The sequence below is a fragment of the Eschrichtius robustus genome, chromosome 5 (genome assembly GCF_028021215.1).
Source record: "Eschrichtius robustus isolate mEscRob2 chromosome 5, mEscRob2.pri, whole genome shotgun sequence".
In the NCBI taxonomy this organism is placed as follows: Eukaryota; Metazoa; Chordata; class Mammalia; order Artiodactyla; family Eschrichtiidae; genus Eschrichtius; species Eschrichtius robustus.
Window position 1 is genome coordinate 73,922,570 of NC_090828.1, and position 23,786 is coordinate 73,946,355.

Here is a 23,786-nt window from a genome sequence, read left to right on the forward strand (position 1 = left end):
GAAGTGCTAGCTGGCTGCTGGCCGCTCACAGGGTCACTGGAAGGTCCCTTCTGGAAAAGCTGCCTTTCAGCACTCCCTGTCTGAACCACCCCTCCCATCTGGGGTAGTCTCATCTACCCCATCTCATCTACCCCTGAGTCTCATCTGGGCTTCCCTCCCAAGACGCCAGTTCAATGCAGAAAGAGGGAGAACAGCTGAGTAGGTGCCCCCGAGGAGGCAGGGAGGCCTGGAGCAGGCCTGCAGCCAGTGCTGAGGAGGGGGGGCCTCCCTGAGAGGGGAGCTACACCCTCCTGCCAGGCACACAGCCTGCCCAGGCCAACCTCACAAACCACACGCAGGAAATACCAACCTCAAAGGCCCCCCACCTTTGGGGCCCCGTCCCATCTCCAAAATGCTTCAGGCCAGAATTTAGGGAGAGCTCTGAAATTTGACTTCTAGTAGCTGGGTGTTGCCTACACTTGTTCTAAGTGACCTCTGGCCTCCTGGGGGTAATTATACAGTGGGCTTTGAGGGTTTAGGGGTGGGTAGGCTCGTACTGGCAAATGCCAAAGGAATGTACTATTTCCCTTAAAAGCCTGTTAGGGCTAGATCCTCCAGTGATGAAAGAGGTCAGAAAAATGCCATGATATTACTTGCTGTCTACCCTAGCATTTGGCCTCCCTGAGGTACGGCACAAAGAGGCCAGCACTGCCTGTCAGACGTGAAAGGCATTGCTATTTAGCAATCCAAGGACCGGCAGAGGATTTATTCCAACGACCTGTAGCTCAAGAGTTCCCAGGATCTGGTCTTCATAGCGGTCTCTAATATCCTCAAGGAGTCCTCTCCTCACAAACCCTCCTCTCTATCCTAGGCGGACTCATTGTGCTGGCACAATCGTTGGTTCTCGGTCTCGTCCCTGTAGCCCCAGCTGCACCCCTGGAATCTCCTTCATCGCTTACCTGAGTCCGGGTCACGTTTCAGCACGCACCCCACATCCCATGTCCTAATGAAGCCTTCTGCATCTATTCCTTCGCTCCCCACCCACACCCTCGTCTGTTTCATGTATATTGTTACTTATGTATTTACTTAGGTGTCCTTTCTTGTGGAAGACAGTGGGTGTTCTGTTGTATGTCTTTCTGTATCGGTACTTCAAACACAGAGCCTTTCACTGCAAGTTACCCTGGGAGAACTCCCTGATACAGCATCTCTGAAAGATGCTCACCTGTCTCTCCATGAACATTTCTGGTGGCAGGATGCTCACGACTTCATCCCAGGCCATTCCAATACCCAATAGCTCTAAGTTTTATTAGGTTATTCTTTACACAAAGCCAAAATGGGCCATATCTGGTCCCAATTCTGCATTATGGGCAGTTGCGAGCTCTCAATATTTAAATTTGGATTCTCTTCTCCAGACCAGAGAGCTGCAGTAATTTTGCCTGTTCTTCATTTATTGTAGTTTCCAGATCCTGCATTGTCCTGGCAGCTCTCTCCTGGGAACTTCCTGGTTTCCAATATCCCTCATGAAATGTGCTGCCCAGAACTGACTGCAATATCCAGCTGTTGACGCTATGCATTCTGGGTAATGAGCACAAAGTACAGAGGGGGAGGCACACAAGGGAGGTGTTTTGATGATTATCGTGATGATAATGATCATGACTGGATTCCAATGATCTTTGCTTAAAACAAGAGGGAGATGCTTTTTAAAGAAAGAAAGCAAATATTCTACCCAACCAAGGGATTCCAGTTTTTAAGAAAACCGAAAGTGTAGGAATTAGAACCACCTGGATTGCGGCAGACGTGGAATCCATTTTCTCAATTTTATCTCATAGCTTTCTGATGGCATCATTGTGGTTCGTGTGAGTTCTACAAAGAAGATTATGTAACTGGTTCTCCAGCTATAAATGGGCCAACTCAAAAGGTAAGTAGAGCAAGTTGGAGAATGAAGGGCGTCAAAGCTATAAACCTCCCAACCCGGCACTGGCTGACTCTTCAGATCCTTGTTAGAAAACAGCTGCGTCAGCCAAGTAGCCTCAGTGGTCCTGGAGGTGCTCCCACATCCCCGGGTCCCCGTTCCTGCACTTCTCACCCATCCCTAGGCCTGCTCCTGGCACCTCGCAGTCTCTGCGGTTCCTTTAAGGAGCCAGTTCGGGAGAACAGAGTCATCAAATTTAAGAGCATGGCCGCCAGGAACCCATGATTTCCTTTTCCACAAGATGCTCAAACATACTAAGTGATATCTTACTTTAGGGCTTGGGAGACCGGATGATTTTCTTTGGTTCTTAAGGGCCTTTTGTGTATCTCTATGGCCTTAAGTAAATGGATTTTCCTCCTCTCACCTTTGGTTTACTTCCTACTCCAAAATCTATAAAACCAAAAGTCTACAGCTAATGGAGGAGGGAAGCCTAATTTCCTTTTTTCAGCAAAGCCTAAGAAATCAGACGATTTTCCTAATCACTTCAGCCACACTGACCTTTGTTTCTTTTTACTTCTGAGGTGTTTATTTTCTGTATCATTTATGTTACGTTTTCACTGTCTTTTTACTTTTATTTTCATAGAGAAAAGGAATAATCAGCTCTGGAAGGAGACTCTTCTAACTCCCTCAGCAAGTTTAAGGGACTTGCCTAAAGCTGCAGAGCTGGTTAGTACAGGAGCATGCCTTCTCCTCCTGCAACTAGACGTTAAGCTCCCAAGAGGCTGGAATAGACCAGGTCGGTACATTCTTCTCTCCAGATCCACCCAGTGGCTGGCTTTGGATAAAAGTACCCCAGGCCACCTTAACCCCAAACTGGGTTAGAGCTTGGATCTGTGACTGAGGCTGCTTAGAGATGTGTGATGGAAAGGAAGTGCTCCTGGGCGTTCAGTGTAGCCCTGAGACACTTTTGGGTGCAGAGACCCTGTTAGTCACCTACTGATCTTTAGAATCTGCTCATCTTCATCATCTCTTACCCCATGCATGGTGGTATTTTGAAAGACAGTAGCTGGGCTTAGGATAAAGAAGACATAGCTCACAGGCTAATGGCCTGCTCTTTCACCTGGAGTCCTGATACGTTTTCTGCCCAGACAGGAAGGCAGGGGGACCCCTCATTCTCCCAGGCTTAATCCCAGGAGCCTGTCACTCCAAAACTACACAGAACAGAGAAACCCATATGGTGATTACAACATATGCCTGGATATAAGCTGACCCCAAATACAGAATGATTCCTTATAAAAAGAAAAGCCAAAGCAAAGTTTTTGGCCAATTTAAATGTATCAACTTTTAGGGATATGGATGAAATATCCAAGTGTCTACTCATAATATTTAATTTGTTAATTAAATTATGTATTGATATTAAAAATCATGCATTAGATAAAATAATGCTTAATTTAGAATTTTTTCATATTCAGTCATTTGAATATAAGTCATTTGCTCATATTCAATCTCCACCTATATGTTCCATCTTCATTATCTCCTTCAACACAATGGCCAATTTTTTTCTTTTTATCTTTTACTAAGTTTTCCAGAGTACGTGTCTTCATGCTTCATTGTTTGACAGACAACACTTTGAAAAATCACGTCTGATGATGTTGCTGAAAAATGTCTTCCAAACCATAAGCTTTCATAACAATAGGAGCTTCCATTCATCCTATAGGTTGACAGCACAACCACTTACCTTTCTGCTTTTTTAAATGCTTGCAAAATTCAACAACTAAAATTTTGAGGACTACCCCCAGGAATAATTACTAAATCTGCGTCAAATTTCTATGCCTCCTTTTAAAAGGAGTTCATTTCCATTAGCTGACCTCTATAAAAATGCAAAACTAGCAGTGATTGAATTGTTTCAGGATTTTTTTAAAATTATATTTTATCATTAAAATAAAAAGGATCTTGACCTGGAATATGAAAAACTTCATGAGAATTTGAATAATATCTATATTTATATCTGCATCTCCCTCCTTTCTGTGAAATAGCTTTGAAGAGGAAACCTTGCCTAAAAGTAAGGAGGATCCAATTTATATGTTTTCCTGGAGTAATTATTACTAGTGCCTCCTTTTAGTCTCAAAAGTGTCCCAGTTTGGACAATAAATTATACAGTTACTCTACTTATAACAAGGAGTGTATATTGCTCTATATTGTAATTCTGTGGCCTTGCCAAGGCATCCAGCATACTGGCCGTTCAGCAAGCTTCCTGTGAGACTAATATCTGCATGGCTGCCAGACAGAACCAAAGGCACGGCAGCTGGAAATTGAAGCAGTGCAGCTAATTATCTAAAGTGATATTAAAATGTCTAAGATTCTGGTAATTTGACAGTCAACACAGCATCTGCTTCCAAAGGAAACATTATTTTTTTTAAATAATTCTTTTTTAAAAAATCTGATTACAATTAATTAAGAAGGGCTGGTTTGATCTGAGAATAGTGCGTTTCATTTATTATTAAACTAAATATTTAGTTAAACATTTCTAAGTAGTTGGAGGGAAATTGTCTTTATTTCTTATTTTATGGTTTGACCATTCATACTTACAAAGATGTCTCATTTAACGAAACTTTCATTTCTAACTCACTATCTTGCGTGTGAGTGTGTCGTGTGTAATGAGGGGTGTAGAAGAAGGCAGAGCAGCTGCTGAGAGCTCTGGGCCCGTGAGGCTCACATCAGAATTCCAGCCCCTGTGCAAGCCTGCGAGCTTTCCTCGATTTCTTTAGGTTGGGCTACTGCCTGTACAATGCTGACGGTATGCAGTGACTAAAGGGGAGAATGTGGACAAATCAGTGCAAATCCACTCCCACTCATCAGAAAATCACTGTGAGCACCGCACCCGCCCCCCCACCCCCGCCACCTTATGGATCAGAAACTCCATCTTCAAACATGAAGTCTACCATGCAAGGTAAAAACCAACAAAGACCCAAAATTTGCTACTTAAAACTAACCTCCTCGTGACTTCCCTGGTGACGCAGTGGTTAAGAATCCGCCTGCCAATGCAGGGGACACGGGTTCGATCCCCGGTCCGGGGAGATCTCACACGCCGCGGAGCAACTAAGCCCGCGTGCCACAGCTACTGAGCCTGCACGCCACAACTGATGAAGCTTGCACACCCTAGAGCCTGCGTTCTGCAACTGCTGAGCCTGCGTACTGCAACTACTGAAGCCACGAGCCTAGAGCCCGTGCTCCACAACAAGAGAAGCCACTGCAATGAGAAGCCCATGCACCGCAAAGAAGAGTAGCCCCTGCTCGCCGCAACTAGAGAAAGCCCGCGCACAGCAACGAAGACCCACCGCAGCCAAAATAAAAATATATAAATAAATGTTAAAAACAAAAAACAAAAACCTAACTAACCTCCTCTGTTTCTCCATTCCTGCCTCTGAGTTGACTGCCTGAGTGTAATAAATCAGTCCAGGTCAGTGAGACATGTACCCCAAAGATAAGGCATTTATCATACTGGGTGTGGGATAGTTTTAATTTAAGGGGCCATTAAATAAACCGCTTGTCTTTATATCACCTACTGTATTTTACTTTAAACGTGGCCCAGCAGTCTCAAGAAAGCTGGCAAGATCCGAGCTCTTTCTCTGTGCCTAGCTTTGAGCAGCCCATCTCCCTGGATCCATGGATAATGTAATGGAAGAGGGTCTTGCCAGAGGGGTGTCTCTTAGGTATCCCCTCTCCTCAGCCATGTAAGCGTCTCCTCCGGCTGCCTAGCAGCACAGAAAAAGTTCTCATGGGCTTCAATCCTGGGGACACACTTGCTCTGTGTAGAGAACCTCTATCCTCTCTGCCAGAGCTCTTGTCTGATTTCCCCTGAACCAAAGGACAGCTGTCCCTCAAAACAACCAGGACCTTGAGGCTTTGCCCTGGCCCCAGGCTGTGAGGATAAGAGAAAAGAGAAGGATTTCTTTTCTCTCCTGCACTCTCCAAACGTCTAAGACAATGGCCTCCTCACCTCTTTCTCTTTGAAAGAGTTTTCTTCCTCCTACCACTTCCTGACCAAGGGCACAATGGGAGAAACAAGGAAAAGTGAGGGTAGGATGTGAAGCCAACTTTCCCCTGTGCGCTTAGAAAGTAAGGATGTGATTTTTTTTTCCCTCTACACCCCCCTCCCCCCAGTAACCTCCTTAGACACATTGTTCCTACATTGAAATGTGTCAGGGACATTCTCAGTGTCAGGCTCTGGCCAGCGGCTGCTCCCTGCACTGTATACAGATGTGTACCTATACGGCCCAAAGACCACTAAGTAACCAGCGACACTGTTCCCTGCACGCTCTGCTGGCCTGAGTCCTTTGCTGTCTTTTGCAGCCTGTCCCTGTGGAATGGTGCCTTGACCTCACTGTATGCCCAACCACTGGCCTCTCTGTCCCTGAGGTCCCAGGACCCCAGTGACCTTGACAATGGCTTGGCCTTCCAGTGGTCCAAGGCTGTGCTGCTCAGCTTGAAGTTGTGCTGTGGTGACCCTCAAGGCCTCTTCTCTCTGCTCTCAGCCCACTGGCTTCCTCACATGCCACTGCCTCTCCTGGGGAGCTGAGTGGAATGGCTGGGAGAAAGGCTCAGGTGCACACTAGCCACGCTACAGCTTGGCTCTTATTTTCGGTTCAGGACAGCCCTGGTATTATGTTTATCCAGAGCCTTTTTCTTCTTTCTTTCTCCCTCCCTTCCTTCCTCCCTCCCTCCCTCCCTCCCTCCTTCCCTCCCTCCCTCCCTCCCTCCCTCCCTCCCTTCCTTCCTTCCTTCCTCTCTCTCTCTCCCTCTCCCTCTCTTTCATTTTCTGATCCTGACTACAAACCAATAAAAAGGAAATTTTTACCAGATGATGTTTTTTTATTTTTTAATGACCAAATTGCATCTGCTAGTTCTCCAAAAAACCAACTTCTCGGAAAGCTTTCAAGACACTTTCTCTGAGTGACATTTTTCATTTTGCAAAGACCACAGCCTTTTCTCAAGCAGATTTTTATCTTTTTTCTGGGGTCTGATGTGGAAATCTCACTAAATTCCTCCATCTAGAGTATGTCAGTATTTGACTGAAATGCAAGTTTGAAGGCTCGCCTGTTAAACCATTTTTCCTTGCATCCTTTTAAAATAATACACACTTTTAAAATTAATGATGTATTTAATATTGAAAATAAGCTAAAACAGGATGATAACGGGCGGACCATTTCAAATAGATGCAGAAGATCGCCACCTTGTGGCCACAGTGGAATCTGCCACTTAGACTTCTACTGGTTTTTCTACTGCTAATTAAATTAAAGGACTCCTAATATGATCTTTTCCCATACAATTCACATCCCAATCCTGCTCCTTCGCAGGTCAATTTGTGGAGATTTCCTGGCAGTTCGGGGAAAGGAGACTATTCTAAGTGGCTTCAGTGGGTTAGCTGAAGGAAGCCTTTTGAGTCCCTAAACCTTGTTTTGGTCAAGAGAGGAAACAACTTCCTGGGAGCCGAGGTCTTTATTTTACTCAAACCCTATGTGCTCTGGATACATGTATCAGCATCTTTGAGGATGATATTAAAAAGCCAGGTTTCAGGGCTCCCCTATCCTAAGACCTGAGAATTGCAACGTCTAGGGATGGGTTCTGGGACTTGCATTTTTTAAAAACGCCTTAGGTGATTTTTCTGCACATTAAATTTCTAACAACTCTGAATTTTAGTCTACCAAAGGAAGAAATTAGAGGACTGAAAAACTACATGGGTTTGACCCTAAGGAGTCTCCCCAGACACTGGGAGGGAGGGGACCCGGAGCAGGAGAGAGCTCAAGGGACCAATGCGGTGAGTTTCAGAAGCTCCTGCCAACCCGAATGTCTGCCGCTTGAACAAAGGAGAGTCCCCTAGAGACTGCAGTGGCCCGCTGACTTCATCTGAACCCTCTGAGAAGCTATCACCTACGGAAAGGGTGGCCCACTTGTGGAGGGCGCCACCCTCTGGCCAGCGTAGGAAGCAGCAAACCTCAGCGAGACCAGGGAGAGGCTCCCCACCCCTCCAGAAGCTCCTTGTCCTGCAATCACCGGGCTGCACCCTGGCCGGTGCCGGAGGTAGGACACCAGCTTCCGGGACGACTCTCCCACTGACCACTCCCACTGACCACTCGTGTGGACTTGGGCAGGTTGTCCTCTTCTGTAAAATGAGAGCGCGTGCCTGACCGTTACTGATTTTCTTCCCAGCTCTAGCATTCTGTGATCTCGTAATTTTGAGCTTTCAGTGGAAGACTCTTCCTGAGGAGTGGTCTTAGGAGCCCTATATTCATTCCAAGCTCAGGATTAAGTCTTTGCTGTTTGAAGGAATTAATTCTTAGGAAGTGTCACAACCAAAGACAAGATCTTCTGTCAACATGAAAACAGCACACGTTTGCAATGTCACCTCTCTGTGGGAGAAAAACTGAGCACTGGGCCCAGAGCCCTTCAGATTGTCCCACAACCCCATGACTTCATCACTTCCTCTCCCCTCCCCGCCACTACTGTCCAAAGACTTCAGCTCACCCTGTCATCACAGACTCCCTTCATGTTCCCACCCCAGCCCTAGGCCTCTGGTCCGTGGACCCACCTCCTACCCAAGAGCCTATTTTGCAGGGCAACCAGATCCCTGCAAGAGACTGTCTAGTCAGAGGCTTCATCCAGTCCAACCTTCTTAGTCTTTCAAGCTCACTGCCACCAGGTGCCACTCCTCTGTGACTCCATTGCAACCTGGGCACACCTGGCTCAGTTCTTAATAAGTGACATCATCTGTTTATATGCCCATAGCCCTGGATGTAAGACCTGTGTCTGCCACACAGTGAATATTGACAAATATTTCATTGAATAAGTGAAACTAGGAATGAAAAAATGAGTAAGAAAAGAAATTAAAGAATTAAGGGGATAGAGGCTGGTTATAGTACGGAACCTCCACACCTGTTCTTTGAACAAGCCTGGTTGAAGAAAGAAGGACCTGGTCCAGACTTGATGGGCCCTGCAGTTTCTGGCGAGAAGCTGAGAGTGGTGGACTGTGCCTAGGGTTGAAGAAACATGGTGACATCATAACACTGTTTGTCAAAGTGCAAGTCACAGGCCATTAGAGGGTTGAGACATAAGTTTAGTGGATTTAGACCAAAATTTTAAAATGAAATAGAGTAGAATAAAGTTAGAAAACACATCTCTTAGTAAGAGCAAACTGTTTTCATGGAACTTTTGTCTTTATGAGCAAGTACTGCTTCATGGGACTTTTGTCTTTATAAATATGTGAATATATATATATATATATAATACCATATATAAATATATATATCCTATATATATCATGATGCAAAATATACTTCTATTCACGTGATGGTCAAAAAAATTTAGAAGCCACTGATCTAGGAAAGGTCATTCCTTTATACTTCACTGACTCCATTTGAAAAAAATAACTTCCTGGCTTATGGTGTGGCTTCCATTTATTGGAATGTGGGGATCTTTTTGTAAGTAAGTGTATATGGATCCCATGACTCTTTGGAGATCAATATATTTTCTAACTATAAGAAATGATAATGATCTGCTCTTACCTTATTTCAATTATGTCCAGAACAGGTAAAAATCCTTTTTAGAGATTATTATTGTAAGACATTTTTACTGAAAGAGACCTTACCCTTGTTTTTCCTTTGGTTTCTACCCATGTACTACCTTTCTATGCTGATAGCATGACACCAGCTCTCCCCTCTTTTCCATTGGGGTGAAAAATCCATTTCTACTAAGAGTTAGTAGAAAGAAATGATAAAAGCAAATTAAAAACCTTAAATCCCAAAAACAAACTTTTTAAAAAAATCTATCTAAATATCTCAGTGGGAGATCACAGTGGAAAGTTGAGATGCTAAAATTAAAATCACAAAAGAAAGAAAATAATTACTGACCTTGCTATGAACTTGAATCCAAGCACATAGGATACATACATCCTCTCCACCATGTTTTATCCTCTTCCATTGGACAAATGGCCATTTGTTAGCCTATCCCTGGTTTGGTCAAGACACTGTCCCCAGTCTTATCTGTTGAATCATACGGGATCGTCACCCTTTCTTGTTTACAAAAAGTTTCCTACAATCTCTAATATTATAAGAAGGTTTCAAAGTGGTGACCAGCAGACATGTGCTTAGGTAGACTGGCTCAGTGCTTAAAAAAAAAAAATGTTGACACTTAAAAATCAGAAAGCTTCATTTACAAATTTGGAACTTGGCTTCTTTAAGAAAATCAAAATATTTGGCACTACGAGGCCCTTATTGCTGCACAGGGACAATAGTTCTTAACCTAGATCTATGGGATTCCTGTATTTTGATATAATTAATTTCCTTTGTAATCTTACATATTTTATTTCATTAAAAAACATCATCCTGAGATGGGATCCAGAGGCTTCACCTGGCTTCCAAAGGGGCCCAATAAATGTTAAGAACCCCAAGTCTATAACCAAATAGCATCTGCCCCCTTTACCTATATCAGTGGCCACCGTTCATGTCATTCTTTACTTGCTCTGAGGCTGCGCATATGTTTCCATTTTCCACTGCACTGAGGCTTTTTCAAGAGTCGTGAAATATCTCCCTGTAATCATGTCTTTTTCAAATGCTGGAAGAACAGAAACGAACCAAGAGGATCTTGGAATTCTTATACTAGGCTGTCCCACTTATTTATGCTGCCTCAATGATCTCTGCCCACAAGGGTTACACTCAACACCATGGAACTTTGGTGGGGCACCAGGTTGCCAATTGCGAACAGACAATTCTGGCGCGTGCCATCCAAACTTCAGCCCTGTGCCAGGAGTCCTTCTCATCCCTGGTGCACTGGGCTTCCCTAGCTCTCCGGACGTCACTCCCTGCTGCGTCCTCCCTTCTTCCTGGGATATCAGGGTGTCAGCAGTGGGGCTGTTTAGAGCTTGCCTGGGAGTGTCAACACTTACAGTCTTCTGGGGAACTCAGAGAAGACCAACTCCGTTTCTGTTTCTCCTTTTCATCAAAGGAGCAGAGATGCCACCTCGAGCCTGCCGTCCAGTCTTTGGACTTGAGGGAACACAGAGCTGGTCCCAATAATATCCACACTTGTCATCCACAGGGGTGGTTTACACAGCTCTCTCCCCGGACCTCACCTGAGGGGATCCTCATACCAACCCATCTGAGGAAAGAAAAGGAATGACCCCCACTTTGCAAAGGAGGACCACTGAAGTTCAAGGAGAGTGAGATGCAGTGTCAGAAGAAGAGCACAGACCTCCTGGATTTGAGTCTGTCTGAACACCCTGAAGGAAAAACAAAACACCCGTTCCTCAAGGAAAGTGACTTTTGGGGAATTCCACAGCAAGTGTTTAACAAGTATTGTTTAACCGAGAGCATTAATGTTTTAATAGAGTCTGGACCTTTCAAGTAAATCTATTTTCTTCCAAACAGCCACCTTAGCCTTTATGCTAATTACGGGGGAGGAGGGGAGAGACACCTTGGATCTTACAAGGGAGTTGGGCTTTTTTTTTTTTTTTTCTTATTGCAGTAAAATGTATTTTATTTTATTTTAAAAAATTATAATACAGTGAAATTGACTTTTTTGGGTATATAGCTCTATGAATTTTAATGTATGTATAGATTTGTGTAACCACCTTCAGGATACAGATTCATCACTCCAAAAAGCTCCTTAATGCTAGCCCTTCGAAATGGTTTTAAAAATAATTACACTACAGGGATATTTGTAAAATAAAGTATGAATTTTGTTTGTAAGAGAGAATTTCTGTGTGTATGTGTGTGTATGTGTCTTAAAGGATTTGATTTCCTTCCACTTGGGAGGATTTAAAATTGTTGAGAAATATCTGGCACAGGCCACTGTCGAAGAGTTTTTTCAATAATTTTTTAAAGGAAAATGATGGTTTGACTATTTTCAAATTGTGACAGAAGACCTTAGAGCAGTCCTGTGAACGATGGGGTGAGGCCTAAAGTGGCCACGGAGGGAGGCCTGTGAGCATCCCCCTACAGTCCTCACGAACCGCGGCTTACCTCCTGCCCCACCTGCGGGGCTGCCAGCCCCCAGCTCCCTCCCAGCGCCGGATCCTGGCGCCTCTCCACCTGCTCCTCTCTTCCTCTTTCGCTCTCCCCCGCCACCTTGTAAATCCCACCTGCTTGCCTCTTCCTTCTCTTTGCCACTCTTCTCTGATTTTCTTCTATCCCCTACTCCTCTGGTGAGTATGATGGGAATGGAAGAGTCTATTGACAAAATGGAAAGGACTTCCTTTGTTCCTCCCACTAAAACTGTACCTAATACAGACTTCCTGTTCACCTAACATTACCTGAAATAAAGGGCAACTGTCTGCACTGCCCACCTGCTTTTCAGCCAGAGAGACTAAGCAACGCACTTCCCCCGAAGCCACACGGAAAATAACCAGACCCAAACCTTCCAGCTTTCCAGCCACTAAACTCATCTGGCTGCATCCCCCCTTGACTTCTTCCCTTAACAAGAAACTGAGGCTGGGAGTTAAGAGAGAAAAGAGAAGGGAGGAGCAACTGAGTACAGATAGAAAGGAAGCTAATGCTCACAGAGTCCTACTGAGAAAAAAAGACAGTGCCACGTGCCTTGCCCTCTATAAATACTGAAACAGAGGGTATTAGTCTTTTTTTCAATATTTATTTATTTATTTTGTTTGGCTGTGCCAGGTCTTAGTTGTGGCACATGGGATCTTTTAGTTGCGGCATGCGGGATCTAGTCCCCTGACCCGGGATTGAACCTGGGCCCCCTGAATTGGGAGTGCGGAGTCTTAGTCAGTGGACCACCAGGGAAGTCCCCAGAGGGTATAAGTCTTAACAAGACCCCTGAATTCAGTAAACAGTTGCGTTCTTACTAAATGTTTTTGGGAGTAGATTTTTCATGAGAGTTCACAGAACTTTCAGTCAGTGACTTAGACTAGTGTCCTTTGGATAATGCTTCATATAGCACCATATAAACGAAACTGTTTACTAAATACCTTGCATTGGTTATGACACAGTATAGTTATCGCAGGTGACTTCAGTGGGAAAGAGAAGAAATAAATAGATGAATCACTTTCTCATTTTTAAAACACTATTGCCATTATATCCAAACAAGATTACACATATTGTGTTAAGCTGAAGGCCATACTGTATGTGTATGTACTTTATATAAATATACGTATATTTAGTAGACTACAACTATTTTCAAAGAATGTAAGCTTAAAAAGAAGAAACAAAGGTAGAAAATAAATTGTGCTTCACTAAGAAATGTACAGGAGCTTGATATAATCGGAGAACCACAACTCAGTGATGAGACTGGCAATAAATAAAGAGCATTTGAGTATCCCTTTTTTTAAAATTAATTAACTAATTAATCATTTTTGGCTGCTTTGGGCCTTTGTTGCTGCGCACGGGCTTTCTCTAGTTGCGGCGAGCGAGAGCTACTCTCCGTTGCGGTGCGTGGGCTTCTCATTGCGGTGGCTTCTCTTGTTGCGGAGCACGGGCTCTAGGCACACGGGCTCAGTAGTTGTGGCTCGCGGGCTCTAGAGTGCAGGCTCAGTAGTTGTGGCACACGGGCTTAGTTGCTCCGCAGCATGTGGGATCTTCCCGGACCAGGGATCGAACCCGTTTCCACTGCATTGGCAGGCGGATTCTTAACCACTGTGCCACCAGGGAAGTCCTCACTTAAGTATCTTAATTAGTTTTTGGACTTAAAATTAGTTTTCCTTATGTGGGAACAAACTCATCCCACAGGCCTAAATCAGCTTTTGTATGTCCAAAAACAACAACTCTAAACCAGGTGTTGGGGGTATGAACTTTTCATAGTTTCAACACTTAGGTATACAAATATTTGACTTTCTCGAAGTTTCTATAATAAGTGGTGTTAGCTTTTGAATCCTTGTTTCAACTTGGTGGCAGAAAATTTAAGTTTGCCCATTTGAAGTACAATTCAGTCACTTCTGGAGTTAAAATCAGTATGTTTTGGGTAAATGGTCCATTCTAGATTCTTCTGTATTCCTCCTTCCATCCAGGAGAGATATGAGTACCAAGAAGGCTTATGTATTGTCTAGAGAGGTGAATTTAATAGCTTAAATATGTTATTCTATAATTCACAAGGTGCTTCTGGGTCACCTTTACTATAAAAGTGGAGAATATTTTAAAAATAAAGTTAGGGCATACTCCATAAAAGTTTTACAACTCACTTAAAATCATAGAAGAGCTGTATATTTCGAGATGAAGATTTAAACTCTGGTTATTTAGCAGGGTCTTGGGAGGCAGGAATTGCTGTGTCAACTGATGTTGTGCTCCATATTTCATTACTGCCTTTATGTTTTTTAAATACCTCAAGAATAAAGTGTATTCAAAATGTCACACTTTGCCAGCAGCACATTATGTCATAGAGTATACTGGTACCATTGCCGTTACTCTTATTTATTATGGTAGGTTAGTTCTGGACCCTCTGCCATGACATCTTGGACTATTAACATATTGCATATGAAAAAGTGTAATGAATGTCCCCGTAATGAGCAGTTACAAAGTCTAGTCACTCCTCCTTGGCTCTCCTTTTTTGTGCAGAGTGAAAAATTGAAGAGGATTGGACTGATGCCTGAAACATCGACCACCTGATTGAGCTTGTGAGGTGAGGAGGGAAGGGGACCATCTCAACATTTAATTATTGAGAAATCCTTGCTCTCGCTCCAGGGTTAGAGATGAAGGCTAGCAATCATCAACGTTGCCTGAGCTAATCTCAAGTTCAAATTCCACAGGAAGAGGGGATAGGCTGGGTAATCGAGACCTAGGCCTGTAGCATTTGTTTATCGAACTCAGTTTTAAAAAATGAAGTGGCAGAAATACACAAACAGTGTAGAACTCCACAGCACTATCTAGTTCACAAGAATATTTTTTGCTTACATAGATCTCCCATCAACTTCTGCACAGCTGGAGCCTTAAGAGATCCCTACAAGGTACTCAGTAAATAGCAGGGACACTAAGAGAGGGTTTTAATGGAAAGGACTGATAAAAATCTTTTCTCAACTGACATTTTTAAAAAGGGATCTCTCATTTGAAAAAAAATTGTTAGTTTTTTTTAATGACCATAATCAAGATAAATTAAACGATGCTCCGAAGATTCCCTACGGTATAGTGATGTGGGTAATTTTATTATCCATACTGTTGCTAGCCCAGGTTTTCTGCCTCCTACAAATCAACTTGGCTAAGCATTCCAAGATACTCTATCACCATATGACCCAAGGATTCTTTTGGAATATAAGCATAATTTTCAAAAGAATTTGTGACCCAGCAGTTACCTGGAAACCAAATTTCCCTAGGAAACTCAATGGTTTGGTTGTTTTGTTGTGTCGAGGTGGAAGGTGTGATAGAATTTGATCTGGTCCTGCTTGGGGGGCTGCTTCTGTGCTTTGATAATAGAGAATAGCTGTATCCACCTGTAGCAAATTATACAAGGCACATGTCTTACGTTTCATTGCTTAGTTTTATACTATGCGGCAGCAATTTGCCAACCACAGTCCTAATGAAATTTAGCTGTGCAGCAAAGGGAGCATTTATTATCAGAAACACATTTCTTTTCTGACATTAAAGGGAAAAAAAGGTCCAGATTAACTGTACTTTTAATAGGAGATGGAGTGCTGTTGGAAAACTGTTCAGGAAACTGTGGCTTTAGCTTGGATTCTGGGAAGCCTATAACTAAACTTTACTACCTTCCAGCTTAATACTGCAGCAAAGCTCCTGCTCCAGGGCCCACCACTGCTTGAATAACTCTGGGGAAGATTGCTACATGGGGTTCTAGGAGAGACAGTCGTCCGCTGATGGGCTCCCCTGCTTAACTTTCCTAATTGATTCCACCAGACCCTCCTAGTAGACTAGCTGTCACCCCAACCTGTCTCCAGCCGTAGTCTGCCTCTTAATGCCAGCAGTCTTCTGAGACCACTTGCTGGTTCAGAGCTGGATCTCAGAGCTGCGGTTCAGCCTTGACGAGCAGATGCATAGTAGAGGCTGCAACCAAGTGCACAGCACATATTCCGCTGTGGAAAGCCTGCATCAGAGACAGAACATTACTTAACAGTAGGTGGGCTGTTCATTCCGAAATAGCTCAGTTCTTCTGCATCAGGGACCCTGCAGAAGCACACTTCTGCCAGCTGTGGGAGTAAGAGACAGCTCTGGGAACTGTTGGGAACACACAGTGGTTACAGAAGACAGTCTCTAGGGAAGCCCCCGTCTGTGACTTTCCTACGTAAACAACATAAAATAAAACCCCTAGGCTTGGGCTTCCCTGGTGGCACAGTGGTTAAGAATCCGCCTGCCAATGCGGGGGACACGGGTTCGAGCCCTAGTCCGGGAAGATCCCACGTGCCGCGTAGCAACTAAACTCGTGCGCCACAACTACTGAGCCTGCGCTCTAGAGCCTGTGCTCTGCAACAAGAGAAGCCCCCGCAATGAGAAGCCCACGCACCGCAAGGGAGAGTAGCCCCGCTCGCCACAACTAGAGAATGCCCACGCGCAGCAACGAAGACCCAACGCAGCCAAAAATAAATAAATAAAATAAATTTATTAACAAAAAACCAGAAAAACCCTGGGCTTGCCTTCCATACAAACAAGCGGTACAAAACTTTCCTTCCCGTGCGTGTGCTCCTTTGCTGTTCGTCCTTCACAGCTCCCTTGACTGCTGCTTAAAGCTGTTTTTGTCCAAATACAAAGGTGCCTAGGAGACCAACAGGTAAGCACCCGTCTCCTTCTCAGGAAAAAAAACGAGTATTTATTGAGTGCCTGTTGCCAGCAGTTAGAGAGCTGTGACGATGTGAGCCTGGAAGCAGCAAAGAGCCAGTTAAGAAGCAGAGGAAAAAATGAGGCAACAAGCAAGGATACTCAGACACACCGGATGGAAAACGAGTTCTGCTGGCATTCAAATCCTTGCTTCAGCTCCCCCTGAGTTGACCACTTCTTCTGTCCCTCTGGCTGTTTGGTTACCTTCCTGTTCTTCGGATGCTAGTTCCAGTTGTGTTTCAGCCACATGAAATCAGAGTTCTCCCCAGAGCAGGGGCCTGGCATTGCAAAGCTCTGTGTTAAGAGGTAAGGATACAGAGATGGATAAGAAAGCCTCCCCAGTCTAATGAAGCAGACAGGCACAAGGGCAAATGCTTTTGCAGGTTAATGAGGGACCTTATCGCACTCCCTCTCAGCTTTTAACACAACTCTCCCTTCACCCATCATTAATTCAACCCGCATTTAGTGAATCCCTTCCATGTATTCCCCTCTCCAGCCTGTGACCTTTTAAACTGAATTGATGCATGCTCTTTCTTCTTTCCTGCTTAACTTCATCCAGCCTACAGCGAAAATTAAAAGAGAGGATCCCACTTATGCCCGTAACTGTGAAAATGCAACGTATCTTTAGTGGAAAGTTTACAAATAACCACCAGATGGGGCTGCTACACAATGAAAGTAAAATTTTATGGGGTGCAAGGAGACGATGCAATATCCTCCAACTTCCAGAACCGAATATTTAAATCTTTCCTCACTAAAAACTAAGGAAAAAATATTTTATGGATGCATATGCTTCTAAACTTTTTATAAAATCAAAGCACTGCTTATAACAAATTTAGAAAATACTCCTTTTAAAAACCAAGTGATTCCTTTTTAGAAAAAAAAATACATGCTTATTACATTAGATATTTTCCCCTAGGAGACTCTGCCCACATCAAGGTTGCTTGCTTGGCTTTCTTCCTGATTTCATCTTCATTCCTCTGTCTCTGTCAGTGAAAGACCATAATATGAAACGGAAATGCATTGATTTATTTTTCTGTTACAGATTTCTATGTGCTCTGTATTCAGTTTCAAAAATAAATGAATGACATTCGACATTTTCTATCAGCATGCTCTCGTTTCCGGGTCTCTTCCATCTCGACCTAATTTAAATCACTTTGACCTTACTACTTTTTCCTTCAGGTTTACAGTTTGAAGATCTAGACAATTCTTGATTAATAATGGTAACATAAGGTTGCCACTGTCTCAGAAAATCCAAAATAGACAAAAGGAGGGAGAGCCCCGAGTATGCCTTTGCCATCTCAGAGACCACCCTCCTTAATGGGGCAAGGTGACCACAGGGGGCGGCCAGCTGGATGGTGCCAACCCACCCCTGGGATGCACGAAGCAGGGAGTCTACGGACAGAAGCAGGAAAACCGCAGAGAGGAGGCTTCCCTCCTCTTTCTACAGCACGATTCAGTCTGTGTCGCACTAACTCAAAACCCGGAATGTCCTGGTGAGAAATGGGAAACCTAAAAATAGATCTGCAGAAAGGACTTTGACCTTGGCTTGAAAGTCAGCCCAGTGCTATGACAGGAAAGACCTTTTCCATGAAGATTATGTTCTTAAAAGCCATATTTCATCTGCGTGCAGACTCGCAGTGAAACTACACTCAGAAAATGTGCATCTTGGCTATCCTTCAACTGTAAAATCATTATATTTGGCTCTGGTTATTTTGGACGTTAGATGTCTGTGTAAGGGTTTCATTTTGAAATTTCTCCCATAAAATGTTAGAGGTTATAAACTGGATTAATAGTGACATTTAAGCGTGTCTGCTATTACTGTATGTATCCAGTACTTAATGATTTTTGGAAAGAATTCAAGGACAGAGCAGGAAAATGTTGCGTTCAAGTAATACAGAATGTACATGCTTTAGAAGTAACTACAATAAATTAATAACTTCTCTTTAAGAACTCTATCCAGAGTACCAAAAGAATATATATTTTTAAATTTTTAGTAATTAAATCCAAAATTAAAGGATACTGTCCTATAATTTCTTGCATATGTTTGAGTTATAATATTTGAAATTTTCAATATCAAAGAACTTCAGGGGACCTTTATATGTACTCCATATATATGTCAAGGATAACTTAAACTGATTTTTTTAAAGAGCTGTTAAACAGAGGGAAGAAAACACTTTAATATACTTAGGTAACTTTCTAAGGAACAGCTGCCACCAATTAAACAACACATACTTTTTAAAGACTCTTGGGGGTTCAATGTGCCTTCAGTGGACTGAAAAATCTGGAAAAATGGACTTCATTAGCTACTAAAAAATTATTGAAAGGATATTTGAAATGGCATTTAATACCTGCAAAGCCAGGAATAATCAGTGGTTTAAAGTTTCACCGTAAAGATTGGTAAGTAACACTGATTACAGGTCTTATTCAAACGGAAAATAATGAATATGTGATGAAAAGTAGAATAATGATCCAAATTGCTCTTAATCTTGGAACTGTGTCTATTGATTGGCCTAGAAATAATGGTGCTAATCATATGGTAAGAAGGCCAAATGCTTGAGAAAGTCATTAGCTTTGGGGAAACAGGATACCCACTACTTCATTGTACTAGTACAGTATTTTCTTGAGTAAAGCCTTCAAACAACTGTGTGTTTAGGAAAACTTCCAGTGTTAACCCAAGTCAAACAACATTCCTTTCCACTTCTCCGGAATTTGTAAAAGCTATTTAGGTACTCTTTATAATTCATCAAACACTGACTGAACACCTACTGTATGCCTGGCACGCAACAGAATCAAACAAGTAATTTAGCATTCTGAAAGATAATTACTAATCTCGCACTGGCTTATTTCTAATAAGCTTAAGAAGTAATGATCTTCTCAAAATAGTAAATTTACACTTTAGACTGGCTTTCCTGAAACACTTTGGCAAAGTTTCATAAACAGACGTATGTACAATCGTCCTCTCTTATTCGCGGTTTTGCTTCCTATGCGTTCAGTTACTCAAAGTCAACTGTGGTCTGAAAATAGTAAGAGGAAAATTCCATAAGTGAACAATTAGTAAGTTTTAAATTGCAGGCCATCCTGACTAGCATAATGAAATCTCGCGATGTTCTGAGTAGTGGTTAAATCTCGCGATGTCCTGCCCGGGACTTGACGCTTCCTTTGCCCGCGTATCACCTGTTGGTAATTGGGTCAACCTCTCGGTTATCAGATTAACTGTCAGGGTATTGCAGTGCTTGGGTTCAAGTAACCCTTATTTTACTTAATAATGACCCCAAAACGCAAGAGTAGTGATGCTGGCAATTAAGTTATGCGAAAGGGAAGCTGTAAAGTGCTTCCTTTAAGTGAAAAGGTGAAAGTCCTCAACTTAATGAGGAAAGGGATAATACCGTATGCTGAGGTAGCTAAGGCCTGTGGTAAGACGGAATCTTCTCTGTGAAATTGTGAAGAAGGAAAAAGAAACTCGTGCTGGTTTTGCTGCTGCACCTCAAACTGCAAAAGTTATCGCCACAGTTCATGGTAAGTGCTTAGTTAAGTTGGGAAAGGCATTAAGTTTGTACAAGATATTTTGAGAGAGAGACCACGTTCACTTAACTTTTATTACAGTATATTATTATAATTGTTCTATTTTATTATTAGTTGTTGTTGCTAATCTCTCACTGTGTCTAATTTGCAAATTAAACTTTATCATAGGTATGCATGTATATGAAAAAATATAGGGTTTCAGGCATCCACTGGGGGGCTTGAAACGTTTTCCCTGGAAATAAGGGGGGGACTACTGTATAAGCAGGTTAAAGAGATACGGTCCTTTTAAAAATTATAATTTCTTACCTCTAGGAAAAGCATCAAAGGATTTTGAATTTGAAATATTCTTACTTCCCATTAACTTTTCTTGAGGATCCATGTATCCAATTACAAGTTAAATTTACATTCTCTTTAATCCATTTTTGAGGCCTTAAGTATATTCTTAGATCCTGGTCTTGACATTTATCATTATTATTTTAATTTAAACGGTAATACATAAACATCTGATTCGTAGAAACAGAAGTATACGGAAAAGTCACGCTACTCTTAGCAAATGTGTGTTGACCAAGGAGCTAATCCGTGTTAAGGCTTCCCGGGTGAGGGCGGCAGAGAGCACTTGCAAAGCACGGGTTAGCTGAGAACCTCAAGGCCTGGTGGTTGCCAGGGAACCCTCAGGGCACTGGGGAACGGGGCAAGATCAATCTGTTGTGAGGAAATTAGCTGAATGGAGAGGCTGGTAACCGGAAGCACTGGCCAGGAGGAACAAGGAAAAGCAACAAGAAACGGCTGAATGCAAAGAGGAAAGAGCTTGGGCCTTGAAGTCACAAAAACCTGACTTCTGACGCGAAGTGTGTCACGTCAGGCAAAGGGCTTCATTTCATGGTTGGTGCTTTCTGTGTATAAAATGAGTACAGTGATCTATATTACTGTTTCCCGGAATTGATACAAGGTTGTATAAGGCGATGCCTGTAAAGTGCTTACCACGTTGCCTACCAGTGTACGGAAGGGGCTTAACAGATATTGTGAGCTATTATTATTATTTACTGCTACTGAGGCCAGAGAAGCTGGCAACGTGGAGCTGAGTGCCTGCCTCAGAGAAGGAAATAAACGGGTACCTTGAAGTCAGAGAGGAGAAGGAAGCAAGGCAAAGGGAGCCAGGATGGTGAGGACTTGAGTTGTGCTGACGCTTATTTGGACACTTAAATCTTTCCTCTAGGGATGTGCACCCATCCCCACCCTGTCTTAGAGATACATTCTGAACACAGTCATTGGTAGCAGCTGCTCTGGAAAGCAAAAGTTCTGATTAAGACCCAGCTATCTGACAAGTGCATTTATTAAATAAGAACGAGAGTGAAAAGTTAATCCCATAGAAAGGCTTCCTTAGGTACACATGGTAGGGCATTGACTGGAGACTGTTAGCTTGTTTATCCAAACAACTGATACTTGGAAGTTACTTTTATTTTTTATTTGTGTAAATGGCCCCTTTATTTGCAAAAATGTGAAGCAAGTACCTCGCTCTTATTCTTAGAGAAGGTGGTGAGGTTTCCACACATCTGAAAACAGATGCCACAGTTTGTGAGATGTGAAATGTTCTGCTTTGTAATGGGAATTATGGGCATTTTTAACTGGACTGTGCTCCAGAACACTTTTTCTGGCCATGAAATATTTGTAACCTGGACTGTCCTCCACTTGCTGTAGTTTCAAAGTGGAGAGCCCAGACTTTGTAAAATGTACTCTGGGACGTTTTGCTGGTTGCCTTAGCTGGGCAGTGTAGCTGAGGCCATCCTCTGTGGGGGATGATTTTTCGCATCCTTAACCATCCTGAGATGGAAATGAACATGCCTCAGAATAGAAGAGAGAAACTACTTTGCTTCAAGGGGACTGATGGCTTAGGGATGGAACTGAGGACATTTTGCAGGTGAGTTTGAGCTGGTTCTGGCCACGCAGAAGTCTCCAGGGGCTAGCCTGGGACCCTGAGGTTTGTTCTAGGCCAGCTGTAAGCCCCAAAAGTACCCATTGGTCCCTGCAATGTCAAGCACGCAACTTGAGATTCCTTTAGCACTTAGTCAAGTTTTTATTAAACATCATGGTTTTTCCCATTTTTAATAAATGGCACAGCCATGTAAATTCACCCACATGTTCACGCTGGCAACTTCCCTACTCCTTCCCACTCCAACATCAAATCCATCAGCAGTACTCTCCGTTCTGCCTCCAAAACAGCCAAATCTCAAACCTGTGCTGGTTCCCTTTCCTCTCGGCCCTCCGGACCCCGCAGCCGCTATTTCCCACCCGGGTTACAGCAGCAACGTCACCACTCTCCCTGCTTCTTCTCTTGACTCTTCATCCCCATTCTCTACACAGCAACCTGAGGATTCTTTTCACAGTATAACTGAGGCCAAGTCATTCCCTTCTTAAAACTTTTCAGTTTCCTCAGTGCTTTCAGGATAAAGACCCAAAGATTCAGCATATTCTGCAAGGCTAGGTCTGGACTTGGCATGCTTTGGAGAGGTTAGTGCGAGCTGTGGCCTCTGAGAAGAGTCACCTGGGACCCAATTACAGGGCAGTGCAAGGTGACTGTTCAAAGTGTGGGCTGCTGGGTAGGTGACAAGAGACCCTGACAGGCTTCTTGGGATTCCTTCTGGAAGGCGACCCAGTAGAAGAATGGACTCCCCATTCCTGTGGGTGGGAGGTATGATAGGACAGTAAAGAAAATGTGACTGATGTCGTCGGAACAGGTTATTGAGGTCTGGGGACATATTGGTGATACACCCAACCTGGGGTAGGAAACAGCTTCCCTGTAAATCAAACCCACCCCCTTTGTCTTAGTCTCAAATTCGAGATCCCAAAATTGTGCAACTTATACCTAATGATGGCTTCTGTTTATCAAGTACCTGCTAAGGGGCTGTCTTTATGCTGGGCACTTAATGTATTTGATTACAGCAAACTCACAAGATAATTATTGTTATCTCCATTTAAAAAAAATTTTTTATTGGAGTGTAATTGCTTTACAATGTTGTGTTAGTTTCTGCTGTACAGTGAAGTGAATCAGCTATATGTATACGTATGTCCCCTCCCTCTTGGACCTTCATATGTGGAAACCCAGGCTCAAAAGTTTACTAAAAGTTAAATGATTGATAAGGCACACACTTTAAAAAATTACCAAATTACCTTTCTTCATGAAGGGAAGGGACTGATCTCGTGTTTAACTTATCACCAACTAATGTATCATATAAGACTGGGTGTTTGTTTCTTATCTGTCTCTCACTAGAATGAGAGAGCCCCGTGAGGGCAGGGGCACTGTTTACTTCACGGCTGCCTTCCTAGCACATCCAACAGTGACTGATCACAGCAGTCCTTAAATAGGGATTTGTCCATGGACTGAAGAAATGATTGAAAGAATGAATTTTGACAGCTGCTCTAATTACCCAGTGCATTTGATTCTGAGCTTTACAAAAATAGGAAAAATTAGTGTGAATATCTTTGTGTCCACAGATGTGGTTTTGGATATTTTTTCTTATACTCTCCACTCAAGAGCTGCTATTAAAATATAACTATGCCTGTTCAACCAGAGGTTTCCATTAGCAATGAGAATTAATTAAATTATGAGTCAT

The 23,786-nt window shown here is 43.0% G+C and overlaps 1 long non-coding RNA gene across 3 annotated transcripts in view; it reads left to right on the top strand.

The window, feature by feature from the left end:
- The window catches only part of LOC137764915 (uncharacterized), a 50,842-nt gene extending 33,908 nt beyond the window's left edge, over positions 1–16,934 (top strand). The window contains exons 2-6 of one of the 3 annotated variants that reach the window (XR_011074081.1): positions 1,436–1,558; positions 1,809–1,897; positions 2,535–2,687; positions 14,449–14,512; positions 16,670–16,934. This is a non-coding gene — a long non-coding RNA (uncharacterized lncRNA). Of the gene's footprint in view, positions 1–1,435; positions 1,559–1,808; positions 1,898–2,534; positions 2,688–4,659; positions 4,777–14,448; positions 14,513–16,669 lie in introns of those variants that run through there. The other 2 variants (XR_011074083.1, XR_011074082.1) reach the window with 2 other exon arrangements.
- Positions 16,935–23,786: the final 6,852 nt, after the last annotated feature.